This window comes from Nylanderia fulva, unplaced genomic scaffold, assembly GCF_048542155.1.
Source record: "Nylanderia fulva isolate GAGA-0341 unplaced genomic scaffold, ASM4854215v1 Scaffold118, whole genome shotgun sequence".
In the NCBI taxonomy this organism is placed as follows: Eukaryota; Metazoa; Arthropoda; class Insecta; order Hymenoptera; family Formicidae; genus Nylanderia; species Nylanderia fulva.
In genome coordinates, this window is record NW_028189387.1 from 164,372 (window position 1) to 184,235 (window position 19,864).

Genomic DNA, 19,864 nt, shown 5'->3' on the forward strand with positions numbered 1-19,864 from the left:
ACCGATTTTATTCTTTCTTGGCTCAAATTACTCGTGGCGATGCCGCCTTTCAGGTTTTATTACGTGCAATTCAAAATTTTTTATATTTTAGTAGTTCTACACCCCCAAAGGATGGACTTTGATGGTGCAGGATAAGAGACTTGTAGTGTCTTTTTTAAGGTTTTTTAGGGTTTGAACATGACCGGAGACACTACCGCGTCTTCTGATATATTAACGTTTAGATCCATTTAAGTTGTTTTTTAATAAAACCTGCTTAAAAAGGACAACATTTAGAACACTCTGTATAATCTTATTAAAGTTCAGTAATGTTTCATCATTCATTTTGGGTATTTCCTGTTGTTCACTTCCTTGTCCAACATACCTCACACATTGGCTCAACCTACCCCGCTAGTGGGGAACATTGGGTCACTCTGACAATCTTTATTTTTTATTTTTTCTGTTGTTGATGTATATTTAAAATTTTTGCATGCATAATGAAGAACCTGAATGTCGAATCTCTCATTTAGTACTATATTTATAATCATGTTATAAATAGATAAATTTTTGTAAGACTTCAAAGAAAAAGTTGCTTAACTAGTCCCGCTCTACCCTGTCGACGTAATGCCGGGGGTGAATAAAAAATTGATTCCGAAATTTAAAGGCCTATATATTATAAAAAAATTTAGATATTGACCGTTATATTGTATCAGATATCAAAGGCTTTTATATAACTCAATTACCGTACACGGGGTTGTCTCTATTTATTGTTATATTTAATTAGCGTATAATAATATGTAATTAGTTTGACGAGAATTTGATCACCAAATTATTATAATTTATTTTGTGCATTTATTATACTCATAACCAAGACGATATTGTCAGGACGGCCAAACTGTAGACGATAATTATATATTTGTAACGGCGTGGCCGTTACTAACGCCTCGCGGGCCGATCAACCGCCCGCCACTTAAGGCTATGGCGCCTAAGGCGCCCCTAAACGCAGAAACATAAGCGATACACGAGTCACCCTACCCCAGGGGCGCCCCACTACAACCCCCAGAGGCGCCCCACTACGACGCCGGCGTTACCCCCACCACAACCTCGATGTAGAGTGGGGGAACCGCCGGCAGGGTATATAAGCCGGCTCGACGGATGAGCCGGCACCAGTCCTGTTCCGGACCTCCTAGCCAGGCAACGGGCTTCTCGTTGTTACGCCGGGTTTCTCGGTTTCTGGCCTCCTACCTTTAGTATCGGGCAACGGGTTTCTCGTTGTTACGCCGGGTTTCCCGGTTTTCGGTCTCTTCCTGCTATACACCGGGTGACGGGTTTCTCGTCATTACGCCGGGTTTCCCGGTTTCCGGTCTCTTCTTGCTACACGCCGGGCAACGGGTTTCTCGTTGTTACGCCGGGTTTCCCGGTTTCCGGTCTCTTCCTGCTATACACCGGGTGACGGGTTTCTCGTCATTACGCCGGGTTTCCCGGTTTCCGGTCTCCTCCTGTTACACGCCGGGCGACGGGCTTCTCGTCGTTACGCCGGGCTTCCCGGTTTCCGGACACCGATATAGGCTATATGCCTCAGTACGTTCGATCTCCAGATTTCGCATACCGGGTAACCTGTAAGTCCTTTCCGGACACCGCTACAGGCTATACGCCTCCGTACACCGTATCTCTAAGTTATACCGGGTAATTTTAAGTCTTTTCCGGACACCGCTACAGGCTATACGCCTCCGTATTTTGTTTATACCGGGTAGTCAATAAGTTTCTCTATTCAGGCTTTATGCCAACGAACATTTTGTTTACTTGTTTCTTTTTGAATAAACCAAAGCATTGTTAATAAGAAATAAGCGAGTCTGAATCTCCCCCTTCCTCCCGAATCCTGGAACCGGCGAGCCGATCCGCGGCGTCGGGAAAGGTGAACCGTTACATATTGTATAAGCACGCGGAATTTGGCAATGCGCAAGATTGACTGCGCAGTATTGATTTCGTTTTTCGGTTCGATACCGCGACGGTTCGATATCGAAGGCAGTCGTCCTGAATCAGTTGATACAATAACACATGTATTTGTTTTCGCGAGTTTCCTCTGACCTGTACGCTCTTTTTCTGCTGTTCGGTATTAAAGTCTAACTATCTATTATTTGAGTGTCTTTATTTTACTTTTCCTAACATGCGGCTCCTAAAAGAAAGTGGATTATAATCGATAAATAATCCCCACAAAATGAATTTTTTTATTTGAAACACTTTTAATAAAGCAATATTTTCTAAGATATCATCAATGCAAAGAGTTTCCGGATGGATGCCGCGTGGTTTAACAGTGTAATGCCGACGTTTCGCAAAAGTTGCAGTTTGCATCTTCAGGGCTGAGAGCTCCGATATTGAGCTTTCTTGGGTTTTCTTTGGTTATTGGGTATATTGAGCTTTCTTTGATTTTCTAAGATATTTTGTCTTTTTGAAGCTTTTACTTCTTACTGTATACTTATGGTTTCTTAAAAAATTAAGTATATATTAAGCAAATGTAGATGAATTATTATTAGTCAGATACAAGACTTCATAAAAGATCATGAACTTGACAGGCTAAAGTGTTTAATTGTGATAATAATCGAATGTTATGTTGTAATGGACATTCAATATGTAAATTAGAAAATTCGTAATTGTTACATATAATAATAGTACGGTTGAGTTAATATAATCTCTAAAAACTCACCTTTAAAAAAAGGTAAAAAAAGGCGACCAGTTAAGGGCCCCCAATAGAATTGTATGAAAAATTATCGATTATAAACCCATGTACAATCGTAACAAAAGTAATGAAATAAAAAAAAATTGCGACAAGTGAAAGTAGAAACTTGTACCAGTAGAAAATTAAAGTTGCAGACATATATATAGTCGTATAATGAATCAGTAAAAATTTAAATTTGCAAATGTAGAATCGTACCATAAAAAAACTTATCTTTTAAAAAAAAAAGATAAACAAGATGCCAAGTCCATTAATATAAAATAAAAAGAAATAAAAAAATTGTAGTTAAAAAAACTGGGCGCGCTGCTAAATAATATTCTAATGATATAAAAATTAAATTGTTATTTTTAAACTCATTGCAGTTAAAATATGTTTTGTGTTTAAATTAATTAATGTTACTTTAAGGTGCTAAATAATATTCTAATGATATTAAAATTAAATTGTTATTTTTAAACTCATTGCAGTTAAAATATGTTTTGTGTTTAAATTAATTAATGTTACTTTAAGGTGCATTGTAATTTTGAAACTTAGCAGCGCGCCCAGTTTTTTTAACTACAATTTTTTTATTTCTTTTTATTTTATAATGAGAAATTTTAGTACGAAGATTAAAATGGCTTACCCTGTATATTATAATTATACATTTCAATATCATTTGTAATTTCTCAAAATCTAAAAGTTTAAGACAAAAATGTTTCAGATAAAAGTTATATGGTTTCAAGGGGGACATGAGATGGTGTCATTGATTTAACCTTGAATAGCCATTTGAAGGTTACGTGAAGGTCAACTTCAATTTCTTAAATGGAACACTATATTTTTTCTTGCATTCTTTTGTAGTTGACTTCGAGATCTTTCCAAAACACTACAATAAAATATTTTTTCATTAAGTATTTTTCGAGTTATTAAGGCTGCAAATTTGCAGTATTTTGACATAAAATACAAAATATCTTGGGAAATATTCATTTTTCGATTATCATACCTTAATACTTTTATGCACAGAATAATGAGACGAATCAGTTGGTGTAAAGAAAACACATAGTTGTCTTAAAGAAAAATTATTTAACTGCTTATTGCAATTTTCATATTTTTTTTAAAGGTAACTGAAGATATAGCACAGACACCGCTATATATTAAAAATATATGCATACTCATACATAGGCATTTATATAAGATTTATATAATTACAACTAATATGTAACATGACATTGTAGGGAATGTAACCTACATACATGTTACATGCAAAGAGGTTACATGTCATCAAATCTGACATCTGATCTGACACATATACCTAACATCATGGATCATGGAGCGACATACTATCGCCGTCTGTTGTAAAACGTGCGAGATGGACATTTCCAATACATGCATCTATTCATGTGTTGTGTACGTGTGATATATGTGTGCGCATGTGTTGTATACGTGTGAATACGTGTAGCACGATACTACTATGTTTGCGTGGTCGATGATGACGGGGACGTTTCTTAAAAGAAATTTTTCATATTTCGACTTTGCAATTATATATCTCTGCTTACAAATCACGTAGAGCAGAAATAAAGACACTTTTATTATATAATTCAAACTCAATCTATCGATTAAGTCTAGTATAAACTTGATTGCTTCAGCCGTTATTGAGAATTCGAAATATTATAAAGACTCAAATGTCCGACTCGCGTTAAGATACACGGTGTCTCGGCTACGCCCTTAACTGGTCGCGAGACACTACCGTGTCTCTTGATATTTCCTTTCAAATGCTTGTCAGGCTTTGTAATAAGGACTGCAGTGGTCATAATTATATGCACTGTGTATCCCTGGTCTAGGCTTATCAACCGAGATAATCGATACACACAAGATCCGTATTACCTTGTGGAGTCTGGCGTTTGAAATAATGTTAAAGGTTCTCTTAATTCAGAGCTTGCAATTTTTAATCGATTTTAATTATTATGACATACCGTGGATTTGTACTATTTTTAAGTTACTTCTTATTTTTAATTTTTTATTTGTATTCACACTTTTGACTTTATTATTGTAATTAATTAGTGTATGTTACATTATTATTATGTTATAAGCTGTTGTGGACGATTCGAAATAATTCAACGGAGGATATGGGAGCAATTTTAAACTCAAAACAAAATCACGTACTTATTAATTGACGAATCTTTATTTCGACCGTAGCGTACAACCTTTCTCGCTCGCTGCTTACTTGCTACTACTCGTCTCGCCCCTCTCACCGTCGATCCCTCGGATCGTTCGTTGGTCGAACACTAGGTGACGCGCTCTTAAATCTTTTTGTCACATAAACGTTATTTATTGATAGGTATAACGTCGCGCTAAAAAAGATCCGAAATATCAGATCGAAATGTTAGCGAGAATTTCTCATTATATTAAATAAATTAATATAATTTGTAAAAGTTTTTTAATAAATGAATCAAACAATTAAAAGGCAATAAGAGCTAATTAAATCAATCAGTAATTTATTAGTGAAAGATGTATAACATATTAAATAACAGAACAAGAATAAATTCGAACGTTTCGATCAATTTTATGACCTACTTCAGCGACAGCAAAATAATCTTAAATTAATAAACTAATATCTTATGTTATATTAATAAGTACAAATTCATCGTTATGATCATCGCTCATCAACAAATATAAATTCATCGCTTGATATTATTTGGTAAAAACAAATGAATCTTAACGTCAAAACGTATAAATTTATAAATAATATCTATCCTTACAAAAATGTCAAATGTTCAGTTCTTTAGCGTGTATAATTAAAAATAGAGGTTATTAAAATTTAACATAAATTAATTATAAAAGTCATTATACTAAAAATATATAATACAAAGTCAAGATATTTAATTTAAAGCGAAAGCAACGCATTTGTGAAGCATGAGCATTATTTGTATATAATCTATTCCTCAAACCGTCATTATATGTGATTGTCGCGATACGGATCTTTCCCTAATTGTTCCGTTAGGAAGTCGGTTGAGAATCTCGATAACTGCCATTGTTAATATGTCTATAAAATCAATACGAAAATTAACAATGCAGATAAATAAAAATAAAAAATAGACTTACAGTTAAATCAAGTGATAAGAAATTTTTGACGTAAAGGTTTTTCAGATGTTGATTGCTCATGCTTGCTATAACGAATGGTTCTAAACTCTTAGAAAGACGACCGCAAAGTGAGAAAAATAGTTCGCTGTTTATGTTATTTAACTTTCATATCTTAGGTAGTCTATGTATAATATCGTCATAAATTATTGGCAAACCTTCGATGTCTGTTTTTAAATTGAGACTGTTTTTTTGTCTTTTTATAAATATCATTTCTGAAATCAATTTTTTGTTATAAAGTGATTCTTTATCAAGTATTTTTACATCGTCCCAACAAAATTCATGATTATATTTTAATCTATGGTCAGTGATTACAGATTTTTTTTACATTTCTGTGTATGTTAGATCGATGTTCAGATATTCTAGTAGATAATTTCCTACTAGTCTGACCAACATACGACGCATTACAATCTTTACAATCTATTTTATATATCACATTGGTGTTTGAACATTTTGGAATAGAATCTTTGTGTACTTTTATGTATTTATTCAATTTGTTAAGACTGTAAAAAGAGAGTTTAACATTCATGTCTTTTATGATGTTTCTGTATTGTTCACTAAGCGTCGGTAAGAATGGGATGTAAAAATACGAGACTTTTTCAATGTGGTCATTATTTTTTGTAAGAATATTACGTTGTTCAATTAAATATTTTAGTCTATGGTTCATCGTGTCAAAGATTAATTTCAGTGGATAATTATTTTCAAGCAATAAATTAATTACTAGCTCTAAATTTTTCTTATGAAATTCAGAATCTGACAATAAGAAGGCTCGATCAACAAGCCCCTCTATTGTACCTTTTTTTTGACTCATAGGTGACTTTTATAATTAATTTATGTTAAATTTTAATAACCTCTATTTTTAATTATACACGCTAAAGAACTGAATTGGCATTTTTGTAAGGATAAATATTATTTATAAATTTATACGTTTTGACGTTAAGATTCATTTGTTTTTACCAAATAATATCAAGCGATGAATTTATATTTGTTGATGAGCGATGATCATAACGATGAATTTGTACTTATTAATATAACATAAGATATTAGTTTATTAATTTAAGATTATTTTGCTGTCGCTGAAGAAGGTCATAAAATTGATCGAAATGTTCGAATTTATTCTTGTTCTGTTATTTAATATATTATACATCTTTCACTAATAAATTACTGATTGATTTAATTAGCTCTTATTGCCTTTTAATTGTTTGATTCGTTAAATAAATTATACGTGCAAACCAATCTCGCTTTGTTCTCATGGCCTATTACTCTTCCTTTCTTATTTTAATTTTGAAGAGCAAACCTAATACATTTTTGTGTTAAAAAATTAAATCTTCCTCTTTTTTATTAAATTATACCATAAATAATCAATCGTACTCTAAAAATGTTGAGCAGCTATTGAGCCTATTCAAAATCTTTGAGATATAGAGCGAATTAATCAGAAAATAGCTTCTTTTTACATGGCTATGAATACCAGCAAATTAGAGCACGGATAATTATAAAGCGGATAAATCAGACCGCTTTTCTACTCGGCCATGTCTAAAATGCTAATATCATAATTTGTTTTGACGTTTTATAGTTGCCCACTGCTGTACTGCTACACTCTATTTCATTTTGTACAATTTCTGCAGAATATTCTAATTAGGTTTTTTTTCGGCAACACTATAGACATAGACGTTAAAATATTATTATAAAATAAATATTTTAAAAAAATATAAAGTAGAGTGATTAAAAAGATAATTAACAAGATATTATAAAAATTAATAAATAACAATTGAAATAGAAAAGCTATGAGAGCCGACCGCGGATGTATGTACAAAATTTTATTTTTCGCTGTCTTTATAATTGTGCACGAGGCGAAAGCTTAGCAATTGTTAATTTATATTTTTAAATATTTATTATTTATTATAAGACTTATATAGGAAAAAATCTCTTGAGATATTAATTCCTAAGTTCCCCTTTTTTACTCCTCTGAAGTGATGTATGCGAGAAAAATATTATGTATCGAAAACTAAAACGCACTAACAATTTAATCGAAAGATACCATCGTACTCTAAATCATAAGTTTGGAGATAATCGAGATATCTGGATGTTTATAAGTAAGTTTTGTACATTTTCGGTTAAAAAATAACAAGTGGAATAGTTTATAAAAATTATTAAAAAAAAATTTTTTTTATAGAAAAATTAGGAAAATTACAAGCAGTAACACGCAGAGATTTGTCAACGTTAAAAGCGGGAAAACCGTTAACGCGGTTAAGATACAATTGGATTATAAAAAACCATGTCTTAACAAATGCTTGGAATCGGTTAGACGATGGATTACCAGTTGAAGATTTTCTTGTTTTAATAAGTTCATTGTTATAAAAAAAATACATATAATAAAAGTGTATAATAATAAGTATATAAGTATATAAGTATTATAAGTGTATAATAATTTAATTTGTATTATAATTAATAAAATTAAAATAACATTCAAAAAGTAGTTTTAATTATAATTTAAAAGAATTAATCAATAAAGAATAAATAATCACATATATTTTTATCATCATCATATAATATGTATATTTTCTTTTTTACTTTTTACAATACAATAAAAATATTTAAGAAAATAATAACTTTACAATAAAAATATCTAAATATTAATATAAAAAGAGATATGGTCTGTATTATCAATAAAAACACATTCTGTGCTAAATAAAACTGATTTAGCATGTAAATAACAGTGTGTAAACACTTTAATGTTTTTAAACAAAAAATTCGGGATTTTGTCTTGCTCTTAAATTTTGGGATTTTGACTTTTCGGAACATTGTCTCATATCTAAATTTTCGGTTTTTAACTTTTCGGAACAATGTCTTGTGTCTTGATTTTCGGGATTTTGACTTTTTGGGACAATGTATCAGCTTTCGATTTTCGGGATTAGAGTTTTTCGGGATTTTGCATGTCCTCCGAAAAAGTTGACTGAATCGGGAATCGAACACGAGCCTTTTTCAGCCGGCGTGATACTTTAGTAATATTATTTCATGCCGACTGAAAAAAAAGCATTTGTTTATATATATATATATATATATATATATATATGCGAAAGAAAGATATTAGTTCGTTAAGGTGTCTGAATAGCTCAATGGTAAGAGCAATCGAAAGACTCGGATTCGATTCCTGATTCAGCCGACTTTTTCGGACCGATATATTTTTCTCGCATACATTACTTCAAGGGGGTAAAAGGGGAACTTAGGAATTAATATCTCAAGTACGAGATTTTTTCTATATAAGTCTTAGCAATTGCTAAGTAAAATTTCGTGTCTTGTGCACAATTATAAAGACAGCAAAAAATTAAATTTTGCGGTTTCACGCACATACATCCGCGGTCGGCTCTCATAGCCTTTTTATTTATAATATATACATTCATCTTGGCTAATAGAGCCAAACGCAATGTTATTGCAAAAATTAAGAAACTTAGGAATTCGTATCTTATGGTTGAGATCTATTTTGAAATCTCAACTATAAGATACGAATTCTTAAGTTTCTTAATTTTCGCAATAACATCGCGTTTGGCTCTATTGGCCGAGATAGATGTATATATTATGTATTTATTTCGAGCTGACTAAATATTCTTAATATTCTTTCTATTTACATTGTTATTTATCAATATAGGAAGCCTTACTTTCTCATACAGCACAGAAACTTTTCAGAAATATTTCAAAAATATTTCATGTGACAGATTGAAACATTTCATAAATATTGCGAAATGTTTCTGCAACAACTTTGAGACAACTCTGAAATAGCAAAATGTCCGCGATTCTTGCACTTGAAACCTTATAGAAACCTTATTGAAACCTTATAAAAAGTTTGCTGAAAGGTTACTAATAAATCTGCAACTTTTCTGAAATATTCTTAAAAGGTTACTGAAATGATTGAACCGTTTCTGAAATATTGCTGAAAACTATTTTAAATAATTCTGAAAATTTTTTATAATATTGCAAACATGGCTGCTTTCGCGACAAAATTAAAATATGATCCAGATTAAAATGATCCTGCACTGGGATTGTTCAAATCTGAAATTTCATTGAATACAATTTCAATGAGATTCCATGAAATTTCAGATTTCACTAATCACAGTGCAGAATCATTTTAATCTGAATTATATTATTTTGATTTTGTCGCAAAAGCAGCCCATATTACAAAACTGTTATTCAAATAAAAAAATATATATTTCAGAAATAATATTTAAATTTATTATATTTATTGCACACAAATATACGACAAAATTTACACTAAAAAGAGTATAAAAAATATATCTAACGTTGTACATTTTTTTAGCTCAGTGTTGCAATTTTTTGTCAATGATTCTCACTAAAAGGTCGAATGTTAGATCTCTAGGATATATATAAATTCTACTTATAATAATATGGTATTTTAGCTTTAGGATATAGAAGAAACATATTTATAATTTTTATTAAATTTTTATTTGAGTAGTATATTGTTTTAATAGTTGAATCGTTACATAAAATAAAAATAGTTATCACATAAAATAAAAACTTTTTTACAATAAAGTAAAAATTTGAATTCCATTTGGATAACATTGTTTATTGTTATTCTAATAACATAATTAAAACTTCCAACAATTTTTGAATAAATTTTAAGTGAACTTGCTAAACTCTAATTATATTTATTTGATAATTTTAACTTTCTTCTAAAAAAAATAAACTTTCAAACAAAATTCTCAAACATAAAATAAACTTTTTTCTAAATAAAAAAATAGTATTTTACTATAATATAAATCAAACATTATGCAAAATAACATTTGAATTTTGTTTGAATAATATATTATTTGTTCAGGTAATACAATATAAATTTTTAGAACACAAAGTAACTTCTTTTTTAAATTAAAAAGCAAAGTTAAAAGCGAAACATTTATTCCGATGGCTGTTCTTTTTGTTTTCGTTGTAATCGTTCTCTGAATAAATACAACGATTAATAAGTACTGTAATATTATATATATACATTTATAAATAATCTCACTTTTCATTAATAATATTTACTTACTCATCTCTGTCATGACGTAATTTGCCCTGGATGAACCATTTAGAGATGACTTCGATAATTTGTTTGTCATCCGTTTCGAATTTTGCATGAACACATTCTAGATAAACAAGGAAATTTATTTTATTAATATAGAGATTACCTTTTGTTCAAAATTATATTATTGAAAATATTGCGTGCTTACATATAAAATAATTATTTAATTATATTGATACAATATAATGAAATAATTATTTTATTTATTTTGAAAAACGAGAAATTAGTAGTTTAAATATTAACATACTTTTTATGCATTTAGTTAACAATAAATCTTTGAAAGGCTCTTTCTTCATACTTTTTCCATTCCAGCAATATAACGTTGAAAGATGATTACTAATAAAATTTTTGAGAATAACAATTATCATGTCATGAGACGTTTTATGTATTGGGTTGTTCAAAAAGTCATTGCGTTTTTTTCCAATAGATAGCGCTGTCCACATTTATTTGTATCTGAGCGTGCCATGAATGTCAAATGTTTATGCACATTTTGTTGTTGACACTTAACCTAAAAACCAAAAAAAAAGTTGACGCAATTTAGTCGAGTTTTGTGCTTGCCATTGTAGTTTAAACATGGAGAATTTTGAAGAGCATATTCGCCATATTTTGCTTTATTACTTTAAAAAAGGGAAGAAAGCAACTGAAGCAAGGGAAGAGTTGCGTCAAGTTTACGGCAGAAATGTCATTGAAAAACGTCAGTGCCAGAACTGGTTCGCCCGATTCCGTGGTGGTGATTTTTCGGTTAAAGACGCTCATCGCTCCGGTAGGCCTTCCGAGATTGACGACGATAAAATCAAGGCATTGGTGCAAGCAAATAAGCATTCAACGGTTCGGGAGCTTGCTACCGCTCTAAAAGTGTCCATTGGAAGTGTTCATGGACATTTGAAATCGCTTGGTTTCGTGAAGAAGCTCGATATTTGGGTACCGCATGAGTTGAAAGAAATTCATCTGACAAAGCGTATGAACGTCTGCGATCAACTCACCAAACGCGAAGAAAACGATCCGTTCTTGAAGCGTATGATCACGGGCGACGAAAAATGGATTGTCTACAACAATGTGAGCCGAAAAAGGAGTTGGAGTAAGCGAGATGAAGCACCGGAAAGGCAAGCAAAGGCGGACATCCACCAAAAGAAGGTGATGCTGTTAATCTGGTGGGATTGGAAGGGACCAGTCTTCTATGAGCTGCTTCCACAGAATAAAACGATCAATTCCGATGTCTACTGTGAGCAGCTACAGAAATTAAGTGATGCCATCGCACAGAAACGTCCCGAGCTGATCAATCGTAAGGGTGTGGTGTTTCACCACGACAATGCGAGACCACACACAAGTTTGGTCACTCGGCAAAAATTATTGCAGCTTGGTTGGTTGGGATGTGTTGCCACATCCACCATATAGCCCAGACCTTGCGCCATCAGACTTCCATCTATTTCGCTCCTTGCAAAACTCCTTGAACGGTAAAACGTTTGCTTCTGAAGACCTCATCAAACAGCACCTTGACAAGTTTCTCGCAGAGAAAGATAGGAAGTTTTATGAACGCGGTATTATGAAATTGCCCGAGAGATGGCAAAAGGTCATTGAACAAAACGGCCAATATATTATTGATTAATGTTCATTACGTATATTAAATAAACGCACCTGAAAATCAAATGAAAAAAACGTAATAACTTTTTGAACAACCCAATAATATATAGAGTATATAAAGGAAATTATTAAAAATCTGTACTTACACATGTAACCTCAAAATTCAAGAACGAACAAAAATTAAAATTAGACAAATTCATCATATGTAAAATGAAAATAGTTTAAATAATGACAAATATACAGAGTAAAATTATGTAGAAAAGCATGCACCGGTTAAAAGTATCCAAAAATATACATGTTAAAATGCAGTTATAACCTCTTTTTTCGGTACTTTGAAACATTAATCATGAAAATAATACCTTGAAAGTTTTATGTCTGATTTCGAATTCTATCAAATAAGTAGATATTATTCCTTTATAAAACTTTACTATTTATTAGAACCAGTAGACAGTAGTGCTATCATAGCAGTCCAAGTCTATGCGGTTTAGCAAGCTGTTCTTGTCGTTGCCTGCATTCCACATCCGGAACCTAAAAAGCGGGAAAGAATTTGATTGGTTGTTCCTATATATATATATATATACATTAATATACATTTAATCTGTCCAATAAAAGATATGAAAATAAATTTTTATAATACATACCGTCGACTATTTTGATTGATTTGTTATATAATATATATATGTATATACACTTATAATCACTATATTAAAAAATCGTTCCAGTTTTCAAAATTATTTCATATGAAAACTTTTTGCAACACTCATATTAATTTTTCAAATTTACCACATGTAATAGATTTCAGAAACATTTCTGTTGCAACATTTCATATGACATATTGCAGAATTCTGTCAGAAATGTTGCACATGAAATGTGAAACATTGAAATGATTTTGAAATATTTCTGAAAGCTTTCTGTAACAATCGGTGCTATATGGGTTAGTATTATTATAAAAATTAAATTTATGTTCAATCTTTTAAATTAAAAAAAATACAAATTATTACATTGAGCTCCTAAATATAATATAAAAGAAAAATTCTGGAAAAGAATTACTTTCGATTTAAATGAAACTTTGTGAAAAGCTTATTTTTAGTTAAAATAAAAACTTTTAAAAGAAATAGTAACTCTTATTAGAAAATCATTTAAGAGAAAATGATAAGAAGTATAATCATGTAGTCGTGATGACCTATATAAAATATTGAAATACATGTATAAAAAAGTTTTTACAATGTTCCAAAGCAAAAAATTAGTTGCTCACTTTTAATTATCAAAATATAATTATAAATATAATTATCAAAGTATAATTATCATAAATTTGAAAAACAATATATTATTCCAATATTTGTATTATGAAGGCTTGTAGGATTAGCATTTTGTTATGTTTATATTTTGCTTATGTGTGAAAGTATGATTTACTTAAAATTCTTAACTGTATTATTTGTAACAATTGTCTATTTTTCCATTTGTGCTCATTGTTAATACATTATATGTGTAGTAATAAGGTTAGGTTAGGTTAGTTTTTTTGGGATTTAAATACGGAAAGAGGGATAAATTTCCTCCTTTCGATACATATATTGTTTTTATATACATATCAGTAAATTAGATTGCATATTAATTGAAGTGACATATAGAGTAACATATATAATTATTATACTTTTTACTATTTTCTTTTAAAAATAGTTTTTTATTAGAATCAAAATTCCTTTTAGAAATTTCCATTTCAATTTGAAAGAAAGTTTTCACGAAGGTTTATTAAAATCCAAGAAGAGCTTCTTTTAAAACTTTATTCTAAAAAGAAAATAAAATACTAGACAATTAACACATTATTTTAATGCATTAGGAAATCAAAAAAACATACATGACAAATAAGAATTTTGAACCAAAAGTCGTGGCATATGCTTCTCAAGCTGCCGAGGGTCTATGCAAATGGGTACGTGCCATGGTATTGTACGATGAGGTTGCAAAAATAGTTATGCCGAAGAAAATCAAACTCGCTGCCGCTGAACAGGATTACAATAACACTCTCACATTCTTACGTGAAAGGCAACAAATGTTAACCGAATTGAACAAGAAGTTGGACATTCTACGCGAGAACCTCCACGAAATAATGACGAAAAAGATTCAATTAGAAAATGAGGTTATCATCTTTTTATTATTTTACCTTACTTTTTCTATTGTTTCTTTTGCTTTATACTTCTCTTTTTATTCTCTATTCTTTTTCTTCTCATCTTTTTTTTCTTTTGTTTTTTTCCTCTTTTATTTTACATTTCTAGAATATTAGTCTTGATATATATTTATCATAAATATTGAAATGTATGTCGCTAGTTATCTTTTATAATTATTATTTATAAATTGCCATAAGTGATTAGAAGCATAATGTAATTAGAGTTTATACATATACAATTTAGCTGAATGAGATGCTGAAGTGACGACCAAACTCCGATAGATTAGCACACATAACCACACATATGCACGCATACACATATACACACGCATATATACACGCACGTATGCGTGAAAATTTATTAGGGTAAAGGTGTCGATTATGAGATACCATTTACATTTTCTAAATTATTTCCAAAACATATGCAATTAGGAAAGTATTTATATACTGTTTTTAATCGCCATTTTATGTAGTTTTAGGAACCCTACTTCAATAAGTTATATCTTGTTCAAATTTTAATATACATAGGTTTGATTAAAGTAAGTCAGTTTTTGTATCAAAACCAAAAGATCTTTTAATGAGAGATATTAGCTGATCTTAATATGAGATACTGCCTCATATTAAATAAACTTAGTTTCATTTTTATTAACACCAAAAATAAAAGACAAAGATAACAATAAATATTTTTATTATTTTACTAGTCTTAATTTTAAAACAATAAAAATACAAATCAACGCTCGTAAAATTTAAAATTAATAAAACATGAAAAGTAGGCCAAATATACGAATCAAAATGATTTAGATGTAAAAATAATTAAAAATTTTTATTCATAATATAAAAATAGACGTTTCGACCTTACTGGGTCTTTATCGATACAATCAACCGCAAGTATAAAATTATAAAATATAATAAAGAAATTTAGACATAATCTCGCAAGCTATGTAAAGACAAAACTTCGATTATGATTCGATTTAATTACAATGGTTGAAACAATTATTCTTAGATGTCTTATGTTTAAGACCATCTCTCAATTAAATGCACGGAGTCCAAATTGGTCGTTGGACAGCGCAAACGGTCTGTTCCGACATCTTCACGAGATGAGTCCCATTAATTCAAGCCCTTTTTTCCCACAAAACAGATATATTAAAAAGATTCCAATGAAGAACACTCCGAAAAATATGAATTAGCAATAACTTACATATTGATGTTATGTGTTGGTTGTTGCGACTCAGCAATATCAAGGAATAATATGTGTGATTATTGTGTCGTAGCCTGTTTATATAGTCAATAGTTAAAGGTTAATTTGTTTATTTTTTATTAAAAAAGTGTGTCAGATACGAGTAATTCTTCTAAAATGTCAAAATAACAGCTTTCAAGAAATTCGATGTCTTTCTTTAAATTTATACTGTTTTTATGTTCTTTTATGTATAACATTTCAGAAATAAGTCTTTTATTATAGTTGATTTCATGATCTAATATTTCAGTCCCTTCCCAGTCAAAAGTGTGATAGTGTGATAAAAATTGATGTCTTGTTATTAGGAGATATATTTGAAAGTTTTCGCGACAGTTGTATAGACTCAACCCTGCGTTTTACTATACCCTTCCGGGATATATACATGGGATGCTATGTTAAAACATACAAATATAACATTTGAATTATTAACACACATTAACATGGTTATGTTTATCGAACGGGGTATACACGGCGGTCCAATTCAATGTTCAAGCAGATATGCTAATAACAAGTACGTGCAATCGTACAATCTATCAAAACCGTCATCGTGTCTCATATATTTTGACGTAAATAATTTGTACGGATGGACAATGTGTTAGCCATTGCCTTATGCTGATTTCAATGGGTCGATAATGTAACTAATTTTGATGTTTCATCTATCGCGCTTGATTGACCTATAAGCTACATCTTTGAAGTAGAATTAGAGCATCTGCAGCATTTTAACGATACGCACATTGATCTACCGTTTTGCCCGACACGCGACAAACCACCCGGCAAACGGAATAAATAGGCTTCGGAAAGATAAGCTTCTTGCAACGTTTGACGATAAGAAGCGCTACGTGATACACTACCGCAACCTGCAGCAGTGCACGCATCACGGACTTTGTGTTATAAAAATACATCTTGTATTACAATTTACTCAATCCGTATGGTTTCGAAATTATATCGAAGTTAATACACAGTTCAGAACATTAGCGAAAAATGAGTATGAAAAAAATTTATATAAATTAATGAATAATGCGGTATTTGGCAAATTGATGGAAAATGTGCGTAATTATGTGAATGCAAAATTATTAACAAGATGGGAAGGACGATACGGCGCGGAGGCAATGATCGCAAAACCAAATTTTCATAGTTTGCAAGTATATTTTCGGAAAAGTTGGTTGCCATAGAATTACGCAAACTTGAAGTAAAATTATATAAACCAATCTATGTCAGCATGTGTATACTCGACATCTTCAAAATATGTTTATACGAGTTTCATCACGAATACATGTCACCGCTCTATCGTGAGAAATGTCAGGTAATGTACACCGACACCGACAGTTTAATATATCACATTGAATGCAAAGAAGTCTACGAAAATTTGGAACGCGATATCGCTAGATTCGATATAAGCGATTACGCTGTGAACAATTCGTACGGTATACCGCTTGAAAATAACAAAATACCGGATCTGAAAGATGAAAACAACAGCGCGATAATGACCGAATTCGTCGGGCTTAGAGCAAAAATGTACGTTTTGCGAGTGGATGATAAAAAGGACATTAAAAAGGCAAAAAGTATCAAAAGTAACGTTGTACCGCGCAGTATAACATTCGACGATTATACGCGCTGCCTTAATAACGAGATTGAAATGACGCGACAGCAGTCTTGCATAAAATCTAAATTACATAAAGTGTATGTACCATCCGCGAGACGAAAATTGCTCTAAGTCCCTACGATGACAAACGGTATGTTGTACCTGATTCGACCGACACCTTACCATGGAAACATTACCGAATACTCTTATAAAATGTAATATTATTTAATATAATGTAACATATATTATTAAAATATAATTAATAGGCGTTTCACATGTAAATCATATATTATATATTGAAAGTGCTATTATATATAGATATACTATACTATAAACAAAAAGAAAAAAAAAGAAAAAAATTTTTCTTGCATACATATTTCATAATTTATATATCGTCTTATTGAATTATTGGAACGGATGTATTAAAATTAAATTTTAGTATATTTCAAATTCTTCATATTTCCTTTTTTTTATATGTTGCACACATTGTATATTTTTTCTTTTTTTTATTTTGATGAAGTAATAAATACAATCTGTATGAATTAAATCACATTGTCTTTATGTATCCAAGAATTGTGCGAATTGTCAAATCCCACCCATTTCACGTAAACCTCGTCACTTCTCCTGCGCAGTACTTTCTCTACGAGATACACGTTTGGAAAATTTGCGCGATGCAACTCGTGTTTGTAAAACGCTCCAGCGATAGATTTCTTGCAATAATCCTCGAGTAAATAACTTACGGGATTAGTATGCTGCACTTTAACAATCTTAAACACCTCAGTAATCTAATTTGGTGTGTATCCTATCAAAAAGTTGTTTGTACTTACTAACGCGTACCTGATCCTACTTTAAACCTTGTCGGACGCGCGATTTTTACGTGATTGTACACGGTAGCCACGAGTCTTTTAGCGATCGCAGGTGTAACATTGACGGGTCGCATGCCAATCGTTCGATGCTTACGCGCGTTATAATCCGATACGAGTCGCGGCAACGCATCGATCCACTAGTAAGTGCCATTCAGCGTAAACATCTTCCACATGTCGTTCTTTAGCATGCGATTGAATCGCTCGACAATTGAGGCATTTAATACCGAATATGTAGAATAGTGATTAATGTCATGTCTTCGCATAAGCCGTTGCACATCGGCGTTGTAAAATTCCTTCAGGTTATCGGTTGCATGTTTTTCGGACATTTCTTGCTATCTCGAATTATCTCAACAATTGCGTTAGTTGTCTCGTTTCCTCCTTTACTCTCGAGTGGTACGGCCCACGCATACTTCCTCAACACATCGATGACGGTGAGTATATAGTGGTAATCTCTGTTGAAACGGGAGTACGGACGCATCTCGACGATGTCGGCTTGCCACAGATTATTGTATCCCTGCACTATAACATGTCTTCGAGGGAAATTTTTTCTCGCTGACGCATGCAATTCGTTTACCAACTGCCGTCTCTCCAAACTATGTCGCTGCATCGCTTCGTCGGCTTTACCCGATGGCTGTTCTTTTTATTATTCATTTTAGTTTGTAGCTGTTTTTGACTCGTTCTTCACGTTTTTGACCAGTTTTTTGCGTTATATACCCCGTCCTTGCCTCGTTCTTGACTCGTTCTTGCCTTGTTCTTTGCGTTAGCCGTTATAGCGTTGTTTATATCCATTCTTGACCTATTCGAAAATCGTTCTTGACTTGTTTGCAGCATTGTTTACAGTCGTTTTTGACTCGTTCGTAGCCGCTTTTGGCCCGTTCGTAGCCGCTCCTGACCTGTTCGCAGCCCTTACTGAGTTGATGGTAGCCTTGTATATAGCCTTTAAAGACTTGTTCATAGCCTCGTTCGCAGCCTTTCTTGACATGTTCGTAACCTTGTTCGTAGCTGTTGCTAGGCCGTCCACCGTGGTTTCCGGGTCGTCCACTGCTGATTCCGGGTAGTTCATTGTTGCCACTCATTGTAGTTAAATAGTAGTTTGATAATCCTTCGTTGCTGTTTAATAACCCTTTGTAGATGTTTGATAACTGTTAGATAGCCGCTCCTAATCCGTTCACTGCTGCTTATTCAGGTTGATAGTCGTTTCTGAGTTAGCGTTAGCCGCGCGTTGAAGTTCGTTAATCTCAGTCTGTAATGCACGCACGTCCTTCTCCAACACAATCAGCTTCTCGTCTGATTCTTTTTGTTGATTCATCAATCTTTTAACACAGGATTCCATATACAGTTTGTTGGCGGCATCGGTATCAACCTCAAGTTGCGCTACACCCCGAATCTTTCATGACTTTGCATCATAGTCCGTAACGACACGACACAGAGTTTTCATACACGTAACTTTTCACCAATCTATCCTAAGAACCGCTTGTGCCGGTTCCATCATTTCTTGGTTCGAATAATGCAAATTTATTGACAGGCATTAATTTGTCGGGACTCTGT

The 19,864-nt window shown here is 31.9% G+C and overlaps 1 pseudogene; it reads left to right on the top strand.

Moving 5' to 3' along the window:
• The first annotated feature begins 11,465 nt into the window (after nucleotides 1-11,465).
• Nucleotides 11,466-12,287, top strand: LOC146724762 (histone-lysine N-methyltransferase SETMAR pseudogene; annotated as a pseudogene).
• Nucleotides 12,288-19,864: the final 7,577 nt, after the last annotated feature.